This window comes from Epinephelus fuscoguttatus, linkage group LG16 (assembly GCF_011397635.1).
Source record: "Epinephelus fuscoguttatus linkage group LG16, E.fuscoguttatus.final_Chr_v1".
In the NCBI taxonomy this organism is placed as follows: domain Eukaryota; kingdom Metazoa; phylum Chordata; class Actinopteri; order Perciformes; family Serranidae; genus Epinephelus; species Epinephelus fuscoguttatus.
Genome location: NC_064767.1, coordinates 10377683 through 10397703, shown reverse-complemented (window position 1 = coordinate 10397703; position 20021 = coordinate 10377683). Strand labels below are relative to the sequence as shown.

Genomic DNA, 20021 nt, shown 5'->3' with positions numbered 1-20021 from the left:
CAACTTTGAGCCCACAGGACAAAACGTCAGCCACAAAACCCGAAGCTGCATCTGCACAAACGCCACAGCAGCTAGTTCCTTCTGTTCAGGCTCACAGTGGTGTCTTTTCCCCTGCAGTGTTCCCACTGCTTCAGTTTTGGGAATGCTGCAGAGACTCTGGACAGCGTCTCCTGTCTGGAGCATGTTCTCTAGACCAGACACACCTTTAGACAAAAAGCTGGTAAAGCTCACAAAGAGGTGGCCGAAAACATAAGCAGAGGAAGACAGACTCCATCCATCATGGCAGCTAAACAAACATGAGCAGGGCAAAGGGAGCAGGCAGGGCACAAAGAGCAGAGATGACCTGTAAGGTGGGTGTTTGTCTGATGCCCACATCTGCTGGGAATGTGACTGTTAAGGTAAGATGACCACCAAGTTACTGTAGGTTTTAATGCATGTGTATTTGTGCGTGTGGTCTCTGCATCTGCTGTGAATGTGGATGGTAAAAAAGGGTGTGTAGGGTAGGAATGTGATGTCTGAAGTGGGATTACAAAACCTGCCACGAATCCAGAAAGCAAGAGTCTGCACCCTGAAAGTTGTAAAAAATATAAAAATATTTATCACCACAAATGACTAAGATCCATGTTTCAACATCAGAAGTTGTATGAACTCTATTCTGCAGGTTAACAGAGACATAAACTAAGCTGACGGAGTTCTCCCAGCGCATCCATGGTCAGTCAAAAACAAGGCATCCACAATGACACACACCTTTGAGTTCAAGTGTTGGAGAGGCTGAGGATCTCTGGTTCCCAGCACCCAGTGGTCCACACTGAGCGTCTGTTGTCAATAAATAAATCACAGATGAAGTCAGACTCCCGTATTTACACAGTGATTAAAACTCACGAGCCGAGGCGCTTAAACGGACCTAAACAAAACAAATGAGTGCAAAGGTTTCCCACACACGTGTACGTGCGAGGTACACACGTGTACAAACGCTGAGCTAATCTTAGCAAACACACACACACACACACACACACAAGCGGAGGCATTTTCAAAGAGCTAAGGAGCATGAACACACATAGAGAGACATGTCCCCTAAAAACTCAAACTTTTCTTTTTTTTCTTTATCACAACAGACGCTGAGCAACGCTGTAGAAAATTACAGCAAAAAGAAACCAACTTCAGATACTAATGTCAGGGGAATTCGGCTGTCTTGGCTATAAATGCTCCTTATTCATATCACAACTTTTATTATTTATTACACACTATTTTCATGTATAATTTTGCGTAAGGCATTTTTTCCAGTGTCTGCCATTACCCTCAGAGCCCTGTCCAGGACATTTGTGTCCCTGGTATCCCAAATAAGAGTCCTGCATGGGTCTGATTTTAAGGACACCACTCTACGCAAGACTGCACCCGCCCCGACCAATTAGATCCGCAACCTGAACCAATCTGTCAACACAAGAGCCGCAACCCAACTCTAAACCGCAAATCCTATAAAAACCACGTGCTGTTCAAATAATTTGGTCAGGCTGCACCTTAAAGTGATCATTTTGAACCACTACATACATGTGAAACTAAGATCATATATTTTAAAGTGAATGAAATTTTGTAAATACAATTAAAATAAGTATATATTTTTGCTTATTCTGGTAATATCAAGCAGCACATCTCCACAGTTCCAGGTGGCACAGGAGACAGAGCTGATACACAAAGTCAGCAGTTGTAGGATTAATACAAATGCTATATGCTAAAACATTAGATTAATATTATTTTTATTTTATTTCAATATATTTATTATCCAACACCCGCAAACCGACCCACATATTGTTTGTGTTTAATCCAGAACCAAACCCGCAAATGTACATTTTAAAATAAGACAGAACACCACCACCGATCAGCCTCTTCGTGGGTCATCTGCCAGGTACCTGCGGCTACCTACCCTGAGCAGGTATCAGGTCTGGCATTCTCTGGTCTTTTTCAGCTTATATGTATTCTTTATTTAGCAATGTAAATTTCATAACTGTTTAATATGCAGCCACCAGCTTTATGATCCACCAGAATTTACATTATTAACTATCATTAGCAACCTGTAGCTGTTTCCCTGATTTGCAGGCAAAGCCAAATCTCAAGCAGCTGCAGCAGTGGCAGCCTTCAAACTGCAAACCCCAGAAATCATGTAAAATGACAGGATACCAGAGGGGAGTGGATCCAACATCAGTAAGTCCAGCTGTCTCACTGTTGTCGAGGAGAGAGTTTGTAGTTCGCTCTTTAGTTCTGATTTATGCTAAATTCCAACACCCGTGTGTCGGACATGATGTAGGGGTACACTTCAGTTTCCCTGTGATAGCTCTACTGTGCTTTACCAAGCCTGGGTTGGGGGTTTGATTTCCACTAGGGAACACAAATGCACTCATGAGGCTCTTTGGAAGTTTTCAGAAAAAGACCTGTGATCAGATGACACTTCAGATTATTACTTGCAGTAAAGAACTTTTACAGATCACTATAAAGGTGAAAATATCAAGGCTCTGCACCCGGTTTTATCCAATACTTTTTCTAAGCTAATCAAACATATTGCTCAAAAATTAAATATCGTTTATATTGAAGAACTGCTGCTAAAAGTCTAAACAACTCCCAACCAGGCTGCCACCTCCTGAGACAGAATTTGATGAGAAAAGCGCCGACTGGCAGATGGGAATATCGCACAGAGTTTCGAATAAACGTCCCAGGGTAAATAACTGACTGCAACACGCAATACACCTCCAAACCGCCCAACCCCGGATCCCTCTGACTCAATCTCCGCTCGAAGCCTCATCCAAGAGCACCGTCTCGCTAACTATCAGAGGGAAAATCAAATATTTTGTTTTGAGCTTCACTAATATCAGCGTTTTTTACTCCACCCCTAATGGCATTTTTATTGATCGGCTTCTTAATGGCCGGCCCCATATATTTGACGGCACTCATTTAAAGTAGAAGTGAGTAATAGCTGTCTGAGGGAAGGCCGTAAAGCTGCGTGTGTGTGTGTGGTTTTTTTTTTTTTTATCGTATTCTGTCATTGGGGCTATGGAAGGAAGGGAAGAGATGAAGGAGAAAGAGAGGATGGAAGAGATGGAGTTTTTAATTTACTGAGCACAGGAGAGCAAAGGGAAGAAGCAGAGGAAGAAGTGTGAGCGAGGCAGAGTACGAAAAGGGAGACTTTAAGGAAAGGGGGTGAAGGATAAGCAGTAAAAACACATTTTCCATACCTAACAAAATTTGTACTAAAGCATTTCTGCAAACGCAACCCGTTTCACCTACACACACTCATACATCACCTCTCCGCTTTCGCAAACAAACCTCACAACCCCCTTTCTGTCCCCTCCTTCATCGCTCCCTCTCTCCATCCCTCCATCCCTCTCAGGTCATCAGCGAGCAAAACCACAACAAAGGGGGGCCGTTGCCGCGGTGACCTTGGCTGTGACATCATGTGGCGGCAGAAAGAAATGAAGCCATTAGGCCGAGGCAGCGCTTGCCCATAAATCAGACTGTTTCCAATAAGCTGCCTTAATGGTCATCCATCACCCCGCCAGCCAGCGCCCTCCGCACCCAACTGCCTGGGGAACGGCCACAGGGACGTAGGGGAGGGGGGGAGTAATAATGGGGGAGAGAGAGGAGAAACAGCCCGGGTAAAATCGGGGGGATATGGGAGGAGAGGAAAGAGAAGAGTAGCAGGGATGTGGGGAAGACAGGGAGGTGGGGAACCATGCAAAGATGGGGTAGAAGAGACGGAGAGTTTGGGGACAGATAAGGGGCTGAAGGAGAGATGTCGAAATGTGAGAAGGGGAACAGAGATGGGGTAAGATGGAAGAAAGGAGACAGAGGAGACGTAGAGGGGAGACAAGAAAGGTAGAGGAGAGACAAAAGGGATCGGGGTGGATGAATGAAAGTAGAAAGAAGAGGGAAGAGATTTAAGGAGAGGGGACGGAAATTTGTGAGGGGAGAGGGGAAAGATGAAATCGCTCTTTATCAACTGAGGACAAGAAGGAGAGGAGGAGACAGGAGAGACAGCGAAGTGAGAGAAGGTGATGCTGGAGGGGGTCTGGAGAAAGACAAGGGGAGAGAGGACGAGAAAGACAAATATCAGAAGAACAGAGAGACACAGACAGCTGAGAGAGGTCGGGAAGAGATGAAATAGGAGAGCGGAGAGATGCAAGGGGAAAAGAGAATATTAAAGTTGATGAGACAGCAAGCAAAACAAGGTGGGTGGGATAACAGGAGAGACTTCAAGAGTGCAAGTCCAATGGAAAAAACGGAGATGATCCAAAGGAGAGACAGGTTTGGTCTCAAAGGCAGTGAGGAGAGAAAGGGAAAGACATTCGCTGTCTCCACCTAAATGTGTTAAACAAGATCTGATGTATTAAATTAGATGTCCAGATGCTTCATAGTCCCACGGTGCCAGTCTAGGTGTAGTGCATTAACTGCTGTGCATCTATTCATGATAACCGCATCATTCCCCCAGTGTACTGTCAATAACAATAGATCAACTCTATGAATTTTATGCTGTATTGTTCCGAGCCTATCACAAGACTATAATATCAATATCAAATAATGTTTTTAATATCCAGTTCCAACAATATCTACAATATCTACATATGGTGAGTGCAGTATTGCTAAAGTTAGGGATGGGCATTTTAAGCAATTTTCATATTCAAGTACTCCCATCAAATTATTATAGCGTGCTCTAGTACGCACAAAAAATACCTGAGGTATGAATAGGAATGTAAATTGGCCAACAGTGGAAAATGCATGCAAAACTTTCTGTTGCTGCCATTACATAGGTTAGACGCAGTACCGATGGACCAGCTTCAGAGCTGATTCAACATCTGCTCAGTTAGCACAAGCTTTCAAAGCAGCAGCAGCTAACATTAAAGATGATAACGATTAATCAATGATCGATTAATCTGTCGTTACAAATTTGATTGAACATGTTAAATTTAATCAATCAACTGTATGGCATAACATAAGATTTTATCCATATTAAATAGCAAAAAGATTGACAAATCATGTTCATGTCGGAAGTTGGGTGGTGATTACTTGATATGTTTAACAATGACTGACATCCAAATCTGATGCCCATCCTTAGTTAACATTAGCTAAAAATCATAGTAATGGCAAATACAGGGCAAATGATGTTTCAGGTATGGTTAAGGTTAGGCAATTAAGACAACTGGTGAAGGTTTGAGAAAACAAACGCTGATTGCAAGTCTGTGGCACCGACTGCGATCTCCTTTATGAAAGTCACATGTGCTAAAGGCACATTTACCATCCAAACGTCAGCTCTTAAGGCCTTTGCACACAAGTCCATTTTTTCGGATGCATTATTTTTGATCCATCATCCGAGAAAAAAAAAAGGAAAAAAAAAAAAAAAACGTACTCAGAGAAACCTTGCACATTTATCCCAATGCGTTTTAGTTTTCCATTTGTTGTGAAAATTCGCAATACGTGACAAAATGAAAAGACACATTTCCTCCTTTGTCTCTCTTCACTGGAGTCTGGGTATCATCACTCCCTCCCTGTCTTTAATTTGGCAACACAGCTGCATGAGGGAGCAGAGCTGTCCTCCACATCCTCCTCCTCAACATCATCATCCACCTGAATATTACTGAAAGTGAACTATCTGAGTTATGAAATGGTTCTGTTCTTTTCTACACTGATTCTTGGTCAAACATCTCAAAAAACGCAGAAAATCGAACCGGTTCCAAAAATGTTAGTGACAGACGAAAGTTTCTGACTCAGAGTGCAAACGTGAGTCCAAAACCAAATTTAGGTCTTAAATTCAAAAGATAAAATTTTGTCTAATTTCTTCTTTGCATTCATGAGTTGTAGCTTTTTTCCTCAGTATTAAAATGACATCAACACTACCTAGCTGAAATGTAATTTATAAATGTCACTCCAGGTAGGCTACTACAGACTTTAGGTGGTGCATTATGCATAATGTTCTTTTTTTCTGCTGATTTGTGTAAAATGTGCCTAATAGTACCTTAAAAAAAGAATATAAACATCACTAACACTGTACTAAATACTGAAAGTTTTTCCACTTTTCTTGTCTCTTTGAAATAAATTTTCTATTTATATCCATTTCTTTCCTGCGGGTGCATTTTTTACTCGTGTAACTACATCTTCCATTCATTAACGTATTTATTTGTTCCAACCCAGCTGACAGCCTTTTATAAATTACAACATTTAAAGCAAATTTTCACTTGACAATCAGATGGAAAATTACAGCACTTAGACCAAATACATAAAAAACCCACAGAGTGAAGATGTATATCACATGAAAACATCCTTGTGCTGTGGAAACATCCATGTGTGCCAAACCCCAAACCCCTGGTAGCTAACCATGGCTGCAGGAATTACTCCACACACCCAGTAGTCATGTCATCAGGAACCTGGTGTAACCGGCCCTGTTTGTAGCCTGCACCACACCAGCCTCGTGCTGAAAGGTTCAATGTAAGTTATGATGCCTGGAGTCTGCAATTGTGGTTCAGCATCCTTACCGTCTCTCATTTAGTTTGTTGGTTTGTTTTGCCGTCCTGTTTTTTTGCTATCTTTGCTAACGGTTTGGTCCCGATCCCGGGGCTTGTTTTCTAAATATTCTGACTCACTCCTGTTCTCTCTTCACTTCATATCTTATCATTTCATTTCCCTTCGCCACCTCATTCCCCACTCCATCTTTATTTTCTCGTCCTCTCTGTGAGCGTGTGTGTGTGTGCATGTGTGTGTTTGACCATATTCTCAAGGAAAGCGAGAGCCCATTTTGGCCAAAATCAACTCACCCAGAAGTCACTTTACAACCCGTGCTCTTATGAGCCCTGTAAATGCAAGCTGAAAAATGATGTGTGTGGCGCGGCTCTCCTCTTAGGTTTCCCCAAGTACAGCGGCCAAATTGTTTTCACTAGGCACTACGAGAGGCATTATCCATCATTTTGAATGAGCTCTGTAATTGGGATTATAGGAGCAAAAGTGCAAAAATTGACTTTGAGAGTGATAGCATTACAAGTGGGCCTTTCAGATGAAATAAGAGGGTGAGTGTGTACTGTAAGCTAGTGTTTTGGCACGTTTGGTTAACACTGTGTAGCTCTGTGTGTGTGTGTGTCGTGTGTGTGCGTGTGCACTTTGAGCCCCATGCCTTTGTATATACATATATTAATGTGTATGTGTCTGAAAATATATGAATTTATGTCTGTATGTTTTTGTAGTGTGGGAGCATATGCAGGCTCCTTGGGTGTTTGTGTATTTATGCAGTGCTGCGTCTGCATACACTGTATGTATACAGTATATAAGTGTGTATATTTGTCTTTGTATCATATAGCTGTCTCTACTAAGTGTGTTACTTAAGGTTTAATACTGAACAAGGTGCATTTGCTTTGAGTCATTCTTTGGCTCCGTTGCAATTGTCACAACTTTGAGAGTATTATCACGCCTAAACCACGGCCACCTGCCACCAAACTGTCACATGTATTCATATTAAATACTTCAGTTGTTAATCTAATTACATCACAATTCTTTTCGTTACAATAACGTTACAATGGCGCCTTGTTGATAGAGTGAGAAGAACAAAAGAACCTTTCATATACAGTATGGTTGTCCCCACTGCTAGCCTTCACACACACCATAAATTAAGCCCAAATTAACTAACTTTATCATGTCACATAATTGTAGAGCTTGTTAACAACAGTGAAACCCAACACATTCTCACTCCGACTTCGTCACATATCGACGTTTGGTCGTGGATCTTCCACATCCACATAGGATGTGCAAGGTACCCTGGGTGCATTGGTGGTTGATGTGCTGGGACTCTTTGTCAAGTTCTGCTTGTTACATGTATTGTCTTCTTTCAAAATACACTTTTTGCGGGAAATTTACCATTTACATACAGTCTCTTTCAAAATAAACGCACTACGTCAGTACAACAATGCAAATTGATGTTTTTTTCCTTCAACAACAAACGCACATGGTTGGGTTTAGGCAACAAAAGCATGTGGTTGGGTCTGGGAAAAAAAGAACAGGATTTGGCTTCATAATCTTACAAGACGCGAACAAAGTCGGTGTTTGTTGGACCCATCCACTACCAATCCCGCCCACCATACTCGGGCTTTCGCCACCTTAATTTTCATTCTTGGCAACTGGCCACGCAATATGCCGATGTAAAAGATGGCTTTTTTTTTGTCAGTGTCTGATGCCGCAAGTCATTGCCTAAGAGCCAGATTTCGACAACTTTGGCATGAAACCCAGTTTGACCACACAGACTCAAAGAGTATGTAGATGCTGTGTAATAGGCATGTCAAGATACCAGAAATTTAGTAGTCGATACCAATTCTAAGATACAGGAAAAAGGTTCCGCGTGTCACTATGCTGCTGGCGTTTGTAGAATAGTGTAAATATGTGGCGCTCTTATGGAAAAGAATTGAAAAAAATATGCTGGTCTGAGGAGAGAAATGCTTTTCTTTTTAACGAGTCGAAAAGCTTTCCTTAAGCTGCACTTGTCGCCATCCACCATGTGTTGTTGCTCTTCCCTGCTGATGTGCATTCTTCTTCTTCCTTTGGCATTTAGAACTAGACCAGTGGCTCCCAACTGGTGGGTCGTGATCCAAACTTTGGTCACTGGTCCCTTCTGAATAGACCGCGAGTGACTTGCAAACGTATCAAATATAAAAATAAAACACTTTATTTTGAAGTATGGTAGATTTCCAGCACAGAGCTTTTATTCTGAAGTGCCATTTCCTGCAGTAGAGTGAGCGACTACCAGAGAGCTATTTGACAGACGGTGCTTCTCAAAGTTGAGGAAGGATCCTTACATGGCTGACTACATCATCATCAAATCCTGCCGAAGGACTACTCCAATGTCAAAGATCCTTCAAATTCTGCCGAGGACCGTATCCTACCTGTAGAAAATTGTCAACGATGCATGTGTATCCTCAGCCAGCATGAGGTTCCCACAATTCTTTGTTGCACAATTTGCTGGAATTGACTGGGAGGGAGCCTTGCCTAGCCACTGTAGGACCCAACTTGAAAGGACCCGTCCTACCAGGGAAGTATCCTTGACTTTGAGAAGCGCTGAGAGACAGCAAACTAGCTTGAAAACATGGCCAAACACCAAGTATGACACTGACACAACACTTACGGGCATATACGCAGCCACCAGGTCAGGAAGAATTGAATCCCTGGTGCGTACAGTATCTATGGTACTGGAGAAAAATGAGTACTGTCACGTTTGTAGAACACTGGCATTAATTTGGTTCAGAAGTATTGTTTCCTGTGACATCCCTACTCTGCAATTAGCCACATTGATAGCATTAATATTGGACTTTAATTAGATGGTTTGTTGACACAACTGTAGTTAATTTTTTCAAGTAAGAGATATCGTAGCTGTCGGAAATTCCCTATATCACCAAAGGAAATCTGGAATTACAGCTAAGAGGCTGATGTGAACAGTTTTCCCCACTTAATTGCTTGTAATTATTGTTTGGACAAAACGATCACAGCATGCACAAAGTTCTGTAACTTTAGAATTACTGTGGTTTGTATAACTAGACAACACATTGCCTTGAAAGACACCAAACAGCTGATAACAGGGGTTTCGCAAACACAGGAAGCTTAAAAGCCAGACCAGTTTTAAAATTGAAACCTTGTTGCCCATGAAGAGAAATGTAATTATTTCTAAAACTGTAACAGAATAGAAAAATATGGCACACAATATTACTAATTATTGATTATCTTTCCAGCGCAGACAGACATGTTCACTCTATCGCTCTCACTAGTGCATTCATTTGATTTGGCAAACACTTACTTCAGAGTACATGAATACACAGTTCCTTCTCTGTGTGTATTTTTTGTCTGCAGATACAGTATGTGTAGCTGAAGTGTGTCTGAACCTTGTTTGCCTCTGTGTGTGTGTTTTACTGTGAGTGCTCTGCTGTGGAGTGTGTGTGTACAGAGCAGGCAGGCAGACAAACACAAGCCCAGCGGGTACTATTTTATTCATGGTGGGTAATCCCTGCTCTGCACCTCCTTAATCTGCTGCCATGGAGTGTTTGCCCAGAGTTCAGCCCCACTCCACCTCCTTACCAGCTCACAATTTCTCTGACTCTCACTTTGACTCTCAGTCCAATTCTGACTTCTCCCCTCCCATGTGACAGAGATCTGATGGTTTCTAATCAGCACAGCTTCAGGTTTTCAGATTGTTGACAGGTTGTACACAGTAAAAAACGACCAGCTGCTTGAACGTTAAAGTCAGGATGCCACTCTTGCTGTCCAGTGGTCAGCCTTCCTAGCGGGGGAAACTTTCTGTACTCCGTAAGATTTAGTGGCATAGACCGAATCACTGTTTTGTCTTGCTAACAACAGTCACTTCTGGGTAGACAACTGGCAACTGATTTTAGTTGCGGAGATACAAGAAATTGTTTATTTCTGTTGTCAATTTCAGGCCTTTCTTTTCACATTTAGAGATATATAGTTAAATACAGTGGTCCGACGTGTTTTTGCCGGGCTTATTTCTCTACTGTGTTGCTTTTCTAGCATCCAATAAACCAAATCTAGCAGGACAGAACTTCAGCAATGTACTGCTGTGGACAAGGGCTGCAACTAAACGTGTTTTAGCCATCTAAAAAAATCATTATCAGTTTAAGTGTACGCGACATTTAGCTTCAGTTTGGTTTGAACACAGGGAGGGGGAGCCCCTCTGTGCAGAGTTTGCATGTTCTCCCCGTGTCAGCGTGGGTTTCCTCCAGGTACTCCAGCTTCCTCCCACAGTCCAAAGACATGCAGGTTAATTGGTGACTCTAAATTGTCCGTAGGTGTGAATGTGAGTGTGAATGGTTGTCTGTCTCTATGTATCAGCCCTGTGATAGTCTGATGACCTGTCCAGGGTGTACCCTGCCTCTCACCCAGTGTCAACTGGGATAGGCTCCATCCCCCTGCGACCCCCAACAGGATAAGTGGTTATGGAAAATAAATGAATGAATGAATATATTTGGAATATTTTCTCCTCTTTACCGAACACAGTAATCAGTCGAAGCAGTGGTAGATCAGCGTCTCCCATGTTCTGTAAAGTAAAATTACTACTTTTGTCAGTGGAGTCTGGTTGAGGCAATTGAGGCAGAGTTTGCTCAGTGTCATCTGATTTTATGTGTGTGAAGTGGGGGTTTTCTTTTTATTGTAAACATACAATGTGATTTGGTCTATAGGAGAAGTTTTACACAGTAATTAACTACAATGCTGAGTTACATATACTTTACTTTACTACTGTTTTATGGTACTTTATACATGTACTTTTAGTCCACTACATTTTGGAGGCAAGTATTATACCTTTTTAATCTACTACATTTATTTGACAGCTGTAGTTAGTTAGTCATTAAGGTCTAGTATGGAGATAGATCTGCAGTTTGTAGTTTGAGTACAAATGTTGCCAAACTACTACTGCTGGTTTGTCCTTAGGAGGGTGAGACTGTTATTATTAGATGTTGATCTTTTAAATAGTTTCCCTCATTTATCGAATAAATTGTTTAGTCTGTAAAATGTCAGAAAATATTACAAAAATAAAATAAAATAAAGGCTGCCAATCCTCAAGTTTGAGAAGTGTGAGCCAGCAAATGCCATTGCAAAATATGAACCAGTTGTTTTGTCTTCCTTTTTAAATATTTTTTTTGTTGATCGATGGATCAGTTATTAAACTAATTACTGCAGCACTTGCTGTTAGTCAGCATTGGCATGAATGAAGACAAGTCACAAATATAAAAAGAAAGACAAACAGCCAACCAACGTGATGCCTGAATTCAGTCAAAACTGGAAGGAACAAACGTTTTGCTGAAATGTGTTCAAAATAAGCACAAAGTCAAGGAACAAAAACAGATGTGATGTCTTCAGTTAATCTGCACACATCTTTTCAACATCGGTGTCGGTTTGTGTTACTATTGGATGTGGCGTCCACGCTAGAATACATCTGAACAGTGATCCAAAACTATCAGATGTGGAGAGCACCTTAAGAAAAGAGCACTGAGGCTTGAGGCCAGTGCTGTTGGCTTTTATTCTGCCTCTTTCTCTCAACCACACTTTTTCCTTTCTCTCATCTCTCTAGGCACCAGTCTTCAGTTATTATCCTCACACACACACACACACACACACACACACATACTGGGGACCTCGGTGGCCCTTCTCAGCTGGTACAGAGCCCCATATGCTCCAACTCCTGTTGTTATTGTTGTTGTTTGGCTACCCGGCTCATTTGACGTGTGGACCCATGACAGTGTCCAGGACCCCTTCCAAGTCCTGCCTGGTGCCCCTTAGAGAGAGAGAGTGTGTGTGTGTGTGGTATTTATGTGTGTGTATCAGTGAGCCTGTTTGTCTGTAACAGTACAATGATATGATGTGCTGTCTACTTCATGTTGATGTATTTGTGTGTGAATGCGTCTGTGTTTAAACAGTTGTAAAAGTGTATTTCAGGGGTGAGTTTTACCATCACTACTTACTGTCGTTATTTGTGCGATCATGAATACATGTGTGAGGTTGAACTTCTGTATCTTTCTGAGGACCTTGTGTTTGACCTTCAGAGCGAGGACATGTTTGGAAAGTGAACATATTTTGGTTCTCACCTCTTCAAAGGGTTGTTTGAGGGTTACGACTTGGTTTTAGGGTTAAAGTTGGAATTAGGTTTAGGTTAAGGTTCGGGTTAGGGCTGGGGAATGAAATATGTCAGTGGGGGTGCTCACATCTGTGTGTTATGTGAGAAATCAACTCTTATAAAAAGTATTCACACAGCCAAATTTGGACGGGATGCCACCCACGCTGCCACCACTTACTCTCTCTGTCTCTCTCTCTCACACACACACACACACGTACGCACATCCTCTCCATCAATGAAAAGTGCTTGAAATAATATGTATTTTCCCTTTTTTGTCAGGTGCCAGCGATACTTAAACGTTCACATTAATATTTTCCCAAACAGTCATGCATTTGATTGACGTTTTCGTACCATTTGCTACTTACAAAAACTGTGACAAAATGTATGTAAAACTTGAATATTGTACTACACAAATAATGTGATAGTAAAGATATGCAAATATCTTACCTTTGTTTCAGTCTGTATAAGTTCCCCAGGAAATATCCAGATCATTTTCTTCATGGAGCTACATGGGAATTAAGTACAAAGAGACATAAATAGGCTAAAGGGTGTCACCAAAATATGACCCAAGAAATAATTAGTGCTACTGTTTGGAATTCTCCTGCATGTAAACACAGGAAGGGCGGGTCTGTACTGTGTTTCATGTGAGTTTTGGCCATCTGTCCACTGAGCACGCCGCCCACATTGCCTCTCCACATTCTGATGAGCTACAAGGACACATTATCTCCACTTAGCCCTTCGCCACTTGGCAACTGCAAGAACCATAACAACCAGTCTTTATAAAAACCCACTCTGAGCCACAGCTCTTATTGCCTTTGGAACACGAGGCAACACACTCAGGGCTTTCCAGACCTTCCTCCCTTTCTGGTTGTGCCGAGCTGCGCCCTCCTCTTCTAAAAGTCTTTGGTTTTCATCGCTGTAGAAATGTATTCAGGGAGACATTTATCAGCGAGCTGCCTGCCACCGGAGACCGCATTGGCGGCCATTTTACAGGCCAGGTCAGGGAAAACAGGAAAGGGGAACTGCACTGTAAGAGAATGACATTTACATGTATATTTACATTTATTCACAGCTGTTGTCGAATGGAAGCAACCCCAAGGGACTGAGCGGGAAGACTAGAAAGGTCAGAGCCTGATGCATGCATTAAAGCTTTATTAGCTTAGCTTTGGTGTTAGCTTCATCTACACTCAGACAGGATCTTGCTTCTAGTTCTGGAGAGGGAATAATGTTTCTGTGGCTCTTGCTTCTTTAAGCATAATCCTTCTCAAACTGCTAAATTAGATGAAATAATGAAATAAATTTGTTTACATAACTTAGACAGGTGTAGACCCTGTTAGGGCCGACGTCACAATGACGTCAGTTTGTTGGCTGGAGGCAAAACACGACATGCCACCACAGGGCTGTAGGCTACATAGGAGTCTTTAAATCTCGTCTTGTTGTGTTATTGGGAGCCAGAATAGAAGGAGTCATGGCTCAAAACTTAAATTTTATCACATACAAGCCGCCACTGCCCATTAACAAACCAAAGACAACTATGGTTTAATTTGATAAGACGAAAGGACTGGACAGAGGTGGTCATCAAAAATGCTCACATGTGCAGCGCACACTTCATATCAGGTTAGGTAAAGAGGGATGAATAACGTTATGTGTATTAAGGGTTATCATGTCCATGATTAAGAGGAATATTGGACTTCTTTGTAATGCTAACTTTTTAGCGCATTAGCTAACGTTAGCTTCGATAGCAAAACAAACTCCTTTGTAAGATTGGCATCATAATCAACCATATAACTTCCTGTGACATCATCCATCCACTGAGTGAGAGCATACGGGTCGGCCAGTCTGGTCCTGTTGGTCAGTGTTTACTTTTTTAAGTAACAGTCGTGGTCCCGGAGAGTAAGTGACCTGACATGGTGCGTTCGTAATGTCTGTGAGCCGTTTTGCCTCCAGCTAAGCCCCACCAACCAAAAACGTCATTCTGTTCACTAACAGTAATAGGGTCTATTAGTCCAAGTGTAAAATGCCATTATTTGAGAGCCATGCTTTTCCAGGTAACCAAAATGACTTCGGCCCAACATCAGCCAAACTTGGCACACCATAAGAAATAAGTTGGACCCTGTCCGGTAGCATGACTTGGCTGAGAATGATGCATGATAGCCCAGACTCAGGCAAAAGGGACTGGCCGAATTCCGGCTGCCGACACTGCCATCATCAGGCCATTGTCAAAAATGACCTAGCCCAGCATCGGCCCTAACTCGCCACGCTGGAGGAAATAAGTTGGGTTACATCTGGTTGCCTGACTCGGCTGAGACTCTTAGAATCAGGCCACATAAACTGGGTAGTGAACTGCTAATGCTTTTCTGAATTTGGGTAGACTTCATACAGCAAACAAACAATAAAAAGTATTTCTGGTACAAGTCAGGCGCCAGAAATAAGACAAGGCATTTCAACTTGTTTTGAGAAATATTATTACAATCAAGAGGCAGAACATCTGGAGCAGCCATTTTTATTGACTTATAGACTTAAACTTTCAATTTCAAGATCCTTAGCAGTTGTTCATCTTATATTCAACATGTTATTAAAAACTGAATATAAATATAGTATATGAAGAAAGATATGGCACAGATGGAGAGATTTGTTTTACTTCTGTGCTGTCTGTTATTTGTATAGGTGTCAGTTTCTCTAATTTTGCTGCTTCTCTCCTCATATTTAATTACAGCAGCAACCTCAAAAGACTAAAGTGACATTCATGGTCTTTTCTCAACATGCGAGCGATAAAAACTGACTGCTGAGCGAAAAGAATGCAAAAACGCCTGCTGTGTTTAAGTCTGAGATGTGATGCTCATTTCCCTCATTTAATGTGTTAGATTACACAATTACTTCTTTCCTATAAAGAACTGCAGCTGTGATAGTTGCCTGTTAATTACATTAGCTAACACGTTTTTTCAACATTTAAATAATTCTCCCAAATAACATATCTTATCTCCAGAGATGCACATGGCAATGATTCAATTACAGAGTAGAGATGAGGAATTTAAAAAAAAGAAAAAAGAAAGAGCGCTCAATATTACAGATGGCAAACTCTTGCTTCACCTTTTATAGTCGAAATCTCTTCACCCCAGTTTTCTATTTATTTCCTTTACCTATTGAGTGTCTCCGGTCACTGGAGGCTGAAGATACAGTTTTATTCGGTCTAATCCTGAGCTGCTAATGTCGATGTGCCTGCACACCGCTTCCAACAACAGACACTGTCAATATCTGTGCAGAAAAACTCCTGACACAATGATAAATGACACCTTCCTATTCATAAACACACACACACATATCCATGCACATAAATACTGTTCACACATCGGCTTTTACACCCACACACATATGCATATAAAACACACCTCCGCCAGGTCCCCTTCAAAATTATGTTGGCCGAGTGCAGGCGCTGGCCTTAGAAAACCACAGCCTCCACTCCCCCCGCCTCCAAACTCCCCTTCATGTCCCTCTCAGGAGCCAAAATGGCGTCCATAAATCAAGGAGCTAGATGTAATCTGCAGTGTCCAGAATGCAAGGGGCGAGGCTGCGGAGCATAATGCGACTGGTTCTCCATTGTCATTCAGACGCAGGCAGCAGCACCGAGAGCCTTGCCTGCACCTGATAAGGGTCCGCTCAGAGTGAGCCATAAATCACAGACAGTGCCAACGGTTACTCCACTGATTTCACACACTGAAGGAGAGATGGCGAGTGTGAGAGGCACAGAGAGGGGAGGATTAAAGCACAAAGAGTATGGAGACAGCGGTTTAGAATATGAGCAGTAGATGGCCGCAGATGAGGATGAAAATGTGAGCGTAAAGGAGAAAGAGAACACTTTGGAGAGGAGAAGAGAATGAGAGACGGTGTGGGAAGGAGGGAGTGCGAGGGAAAAGAGAGAAGGAGGGAGGGAAGGAGGCAGGGAGGGGATGATAGATCTGCAATTTACTCCCCTATCTCATCTGGCAAGAAGTTTCTCCACACAAAAGGCCTGACCTTCAGGAAATAAACACCTCGCTCTCCCAGAGAGCTGTGCTGAGGTCTGCGCTGCATGTCAATTTCATCACCGGGTCTCAGGACAGAAATAAAAGGAATACACAGAGTTTGGGGAAAATAAACTCTTTCACCCAAAATAGTCCATAAAAAATAACAATCCATGGTTTTAGTGAGTTGCCTCATTCTTCTTACAAAACCATTTTTTGCAGAATATTTTGGTTGGATATATTTCAGGATATTTCAAATCAGTCGGTCGATGTTGTCACACTGACAATATGACGAAGGTTCCCCCCCCGACCACAAATCAACAAGTCTCCCGAATTAAATGACAACTGACATCCGTACAGCAGGACCACATAATTTGTTATTGCCCTCCGAAACAATTACAAGTCACTGTCACAAATATGAAAGTGTTTTCTGATCTAACACTGATTATGGTTGTTTGGGAGTGATCACAGTCACACTAAAAGAAACTAATGTTGAAAGCTGGGAGGAAACAGGAAACAAATGTCCCAAATTGTATTTGTTAAATAAAGTGCCTGTGGCCTGCACCAGGTTTTTCCTTTCCAACTGCTCATGGGGGAGCTTGACCAACATGTGGGGTTGCTAACAAAACAGACTATTTTCATGACTTTAGAGTTAATTTATGAGGGAATTCTTGATTTTTTCAATAAAAGCAGAGATAGAACACAATACATTTGATTTAAATGTCATTTTTTGGGGGGATTTGACCAAAAAATATTTACAAAATAACTGTAAGCGTGATACGAGTGACTACAAGGCGATGACAAAAAAACAATTAATAACAATACAATACATCCTAAATGCAACAGCAACATAATGCAGCGTGTCCTAACAGCAAGCAAGCATCTGACCATCTCAGCGTCACATCATGTAACATCGGGCACTTCCTCTTACACACTGAATTAGTTAAATATGCACTTCTGTTGCGTCATGTAAACCAACCATGTAGCTATCGACTACCACTTACAAGATAGGTGAGTAGCCTACTTGCTATCTTCCTACGTTTGTACTTTTTGTACAGAAAACACACATTTTGTATTGTGATATTTATTGGAAATGACACACAATATAGCCATCGGCAAGCAGGCTGTTAGAAGTGATGATTATTTTTCGGAAACTTTCAGCATCATAGCTATTTTCCTCCAGCCAACTGCCACCTTATTAAGTGAAATATGGAGGTAAGATATAGATTACTGTTCATTTCAACTTCACAAATTACACTTTCAAAGCGAGCAGCTGGAATAAATAAAAACAAATGTCCGACAAAAGTTCAGCTCAAAACTTTGCACAGTGCTATTTCGCTTGGGCCAATTAAGACATTCCAATAGAACACTGCAATCAAACTTACATTGCTACTGATACACACATATTTTATTTACTCAATACATAATGCGTGTGCGAGAACACACGCTAGCCAGCCCACACACACACCATAGGGTACACATGCAGCATGAGCACGCAGCCAGAGATCAAACTGACGACAGAATGGCTAGTTATTAACTTTTACATATTTCTTTCTTGAGAAAATGAAATACTAAAATGCTTGCAGGGGCTTAACTGGGGCACCGCAGATTTGTGACGTGGCTAGAGCACCCCCCAGCCCGATGTAGTGACTTTCAGTGCCTGAAAGTGCCAACTTCTTTAGTAAGCCAGATGCTGAGTAGTTTTGCATCTTTGGTTTTCTTTTGACTTGGAAACTGAGCTGACTGATGAAATAGCTGCACTCTCTCTCCAGAAGACTGGAGTTTCAGAAAACTGCCACAAACCTTCACAAATTCTGCGGGGGGGGGGATGTCCAATTGTTAAACTGTTTTACACATTTATATTCTTTGCCTTGAACAAAGTAAAATAAGTAAGTAAAACTATTAAAAAGTAGGTTGATGATTCACTTTCCACTGAATAGATGTGGTTTGTTAAAGCGTTCATGACAGCCCTACTGAATTCTTCACAGTGAACATCCTGAAGGCCGCAGGAGCAAACATAGAATCCACCTTTCACGAACAATCATAAAATCTACTTCCCAAGCTGAAATCCTGAGACCGAGTCAGAGAATTTCATTCAGCTGAGAGCGATCTTCCCTCCAAGAGATTTGGTTCTTTGTGTCTCATCCTAATCACTCTACCCCCATTGCTTCACCTCGAGTGGCAGCTCTCACTCTCACCACTGCCTCTATTCAATCATCCCCTTATTCCTTATTCATATGCTAAACCCCTATAGCAGAGCCCCTTTGGCCAAGCGCACTGTGAGATAGATGTTAACATGTGTAATCCCCCATTAACGCGTACGAGACAACGTATCCTCCGCGGACGCCCACTCTCCCCCTGGGATTAGCCCTCTGAGAGTGGAGGGGCTGATGGGTAATGGTTCAGAGAAGCTCCTCTCAGTTTCAAAAGGCATCCTCCCTCCCGTCTCCTTCCCCTCCACCCCTGGAGTTTGAGTGGAGATCACTGAGGGTAAGTGTGTTTGCCTGAAGGATTTAACTGATTGTGAAGAGTGTCGGTATTTATAAGACATCTATTCATTTCAATCCCGAGCCCTTCAGGAGCTGTTCTGATTTGTTCTGTACCAACAAAAACAGCCAAAGAAATGCTCGAGTTCAAAGAAAGCTGTAAATTTAGCAGATATCTTTGCAGGTAGCAAATGTGAGTGTCATACTGGTAAAGCTACACAGAGTCTGTGAAACATCTGTATTACGTTTGCAGTTTTGCAAGAGTTTACGACCCTGTAGGCTGTATCTTCACGGGATTAATATGGTTACTGATTAATAACAGTGGACAGTGTTGAGATGATCAGATTTCAAAATTACTTCCCCACTATTTAGTCTATTTTCGAAGCGATGTTGCAATACTTTTATTTCTCGATCCAAGGAAGACAATAACACAAGATTACAATAGTACAATATTTTGGATTCTGATACCAGAGGTAATATAAATAATGTAGACAAGAGAAGGTAGCATTCAGTAGAGCATACTCAGGCCGATGGCAAAAGAGAGGTGCTCCTCCGTGTTTTCATGGCGCAACGGCTGTGCCCTGAGATAAAAACTTTTGGAACGCATTAGCAAACACCGTATGTCAAGTGACCAGGACCAACCAATTACAGCCGATAGATATCTTTCCCTTTATCCGTTAATATCAGTCAGTGATAAATATGAAGAAGAAGTTGTTCATGTTCGTGCAGAGCTGCCAGAGCTGCTTACATCTGTCCCATGGACGACAGGCCTACACACAGACAGCACCTGGAAGAAGATCAGCATTGCACTCAGGATATAAGGATACGGTGCTGGTTATGGTTGCTCAGCGTCCTCGAAACGCAACCTGCCACCACGCTCTTGAAAGCTGGCACAGA

At 42.0% G+C, this 20021-nt stretch overlaps 1 long non-coding RNA gene across 2 annotated transcripts in view; it reads right to left on the bottom strand.

Moving 5' to 3' along the window:
- Nucleotides 1-13213, bottom strand: part of LOC125903218 (uncharacterized) — a 43169-nt gene extending 29956 nt beyond the window's left edge. The window contains exon 1 of one of the 2 annotated variants that reach the window (XR_007451245.1): nt 13085-13213. This is a non-coding gene — a long non-coding RNA (uncharacterized LOC125903218). The remainder of the gene's footprint in view (nt 1-13084) is intronic. The other variant, XR_007451246.1, reaches the window with a different exon arrangement.
- Between the last annotated feature and the right edge of the window lie 6808 nt (nt 13214-20021).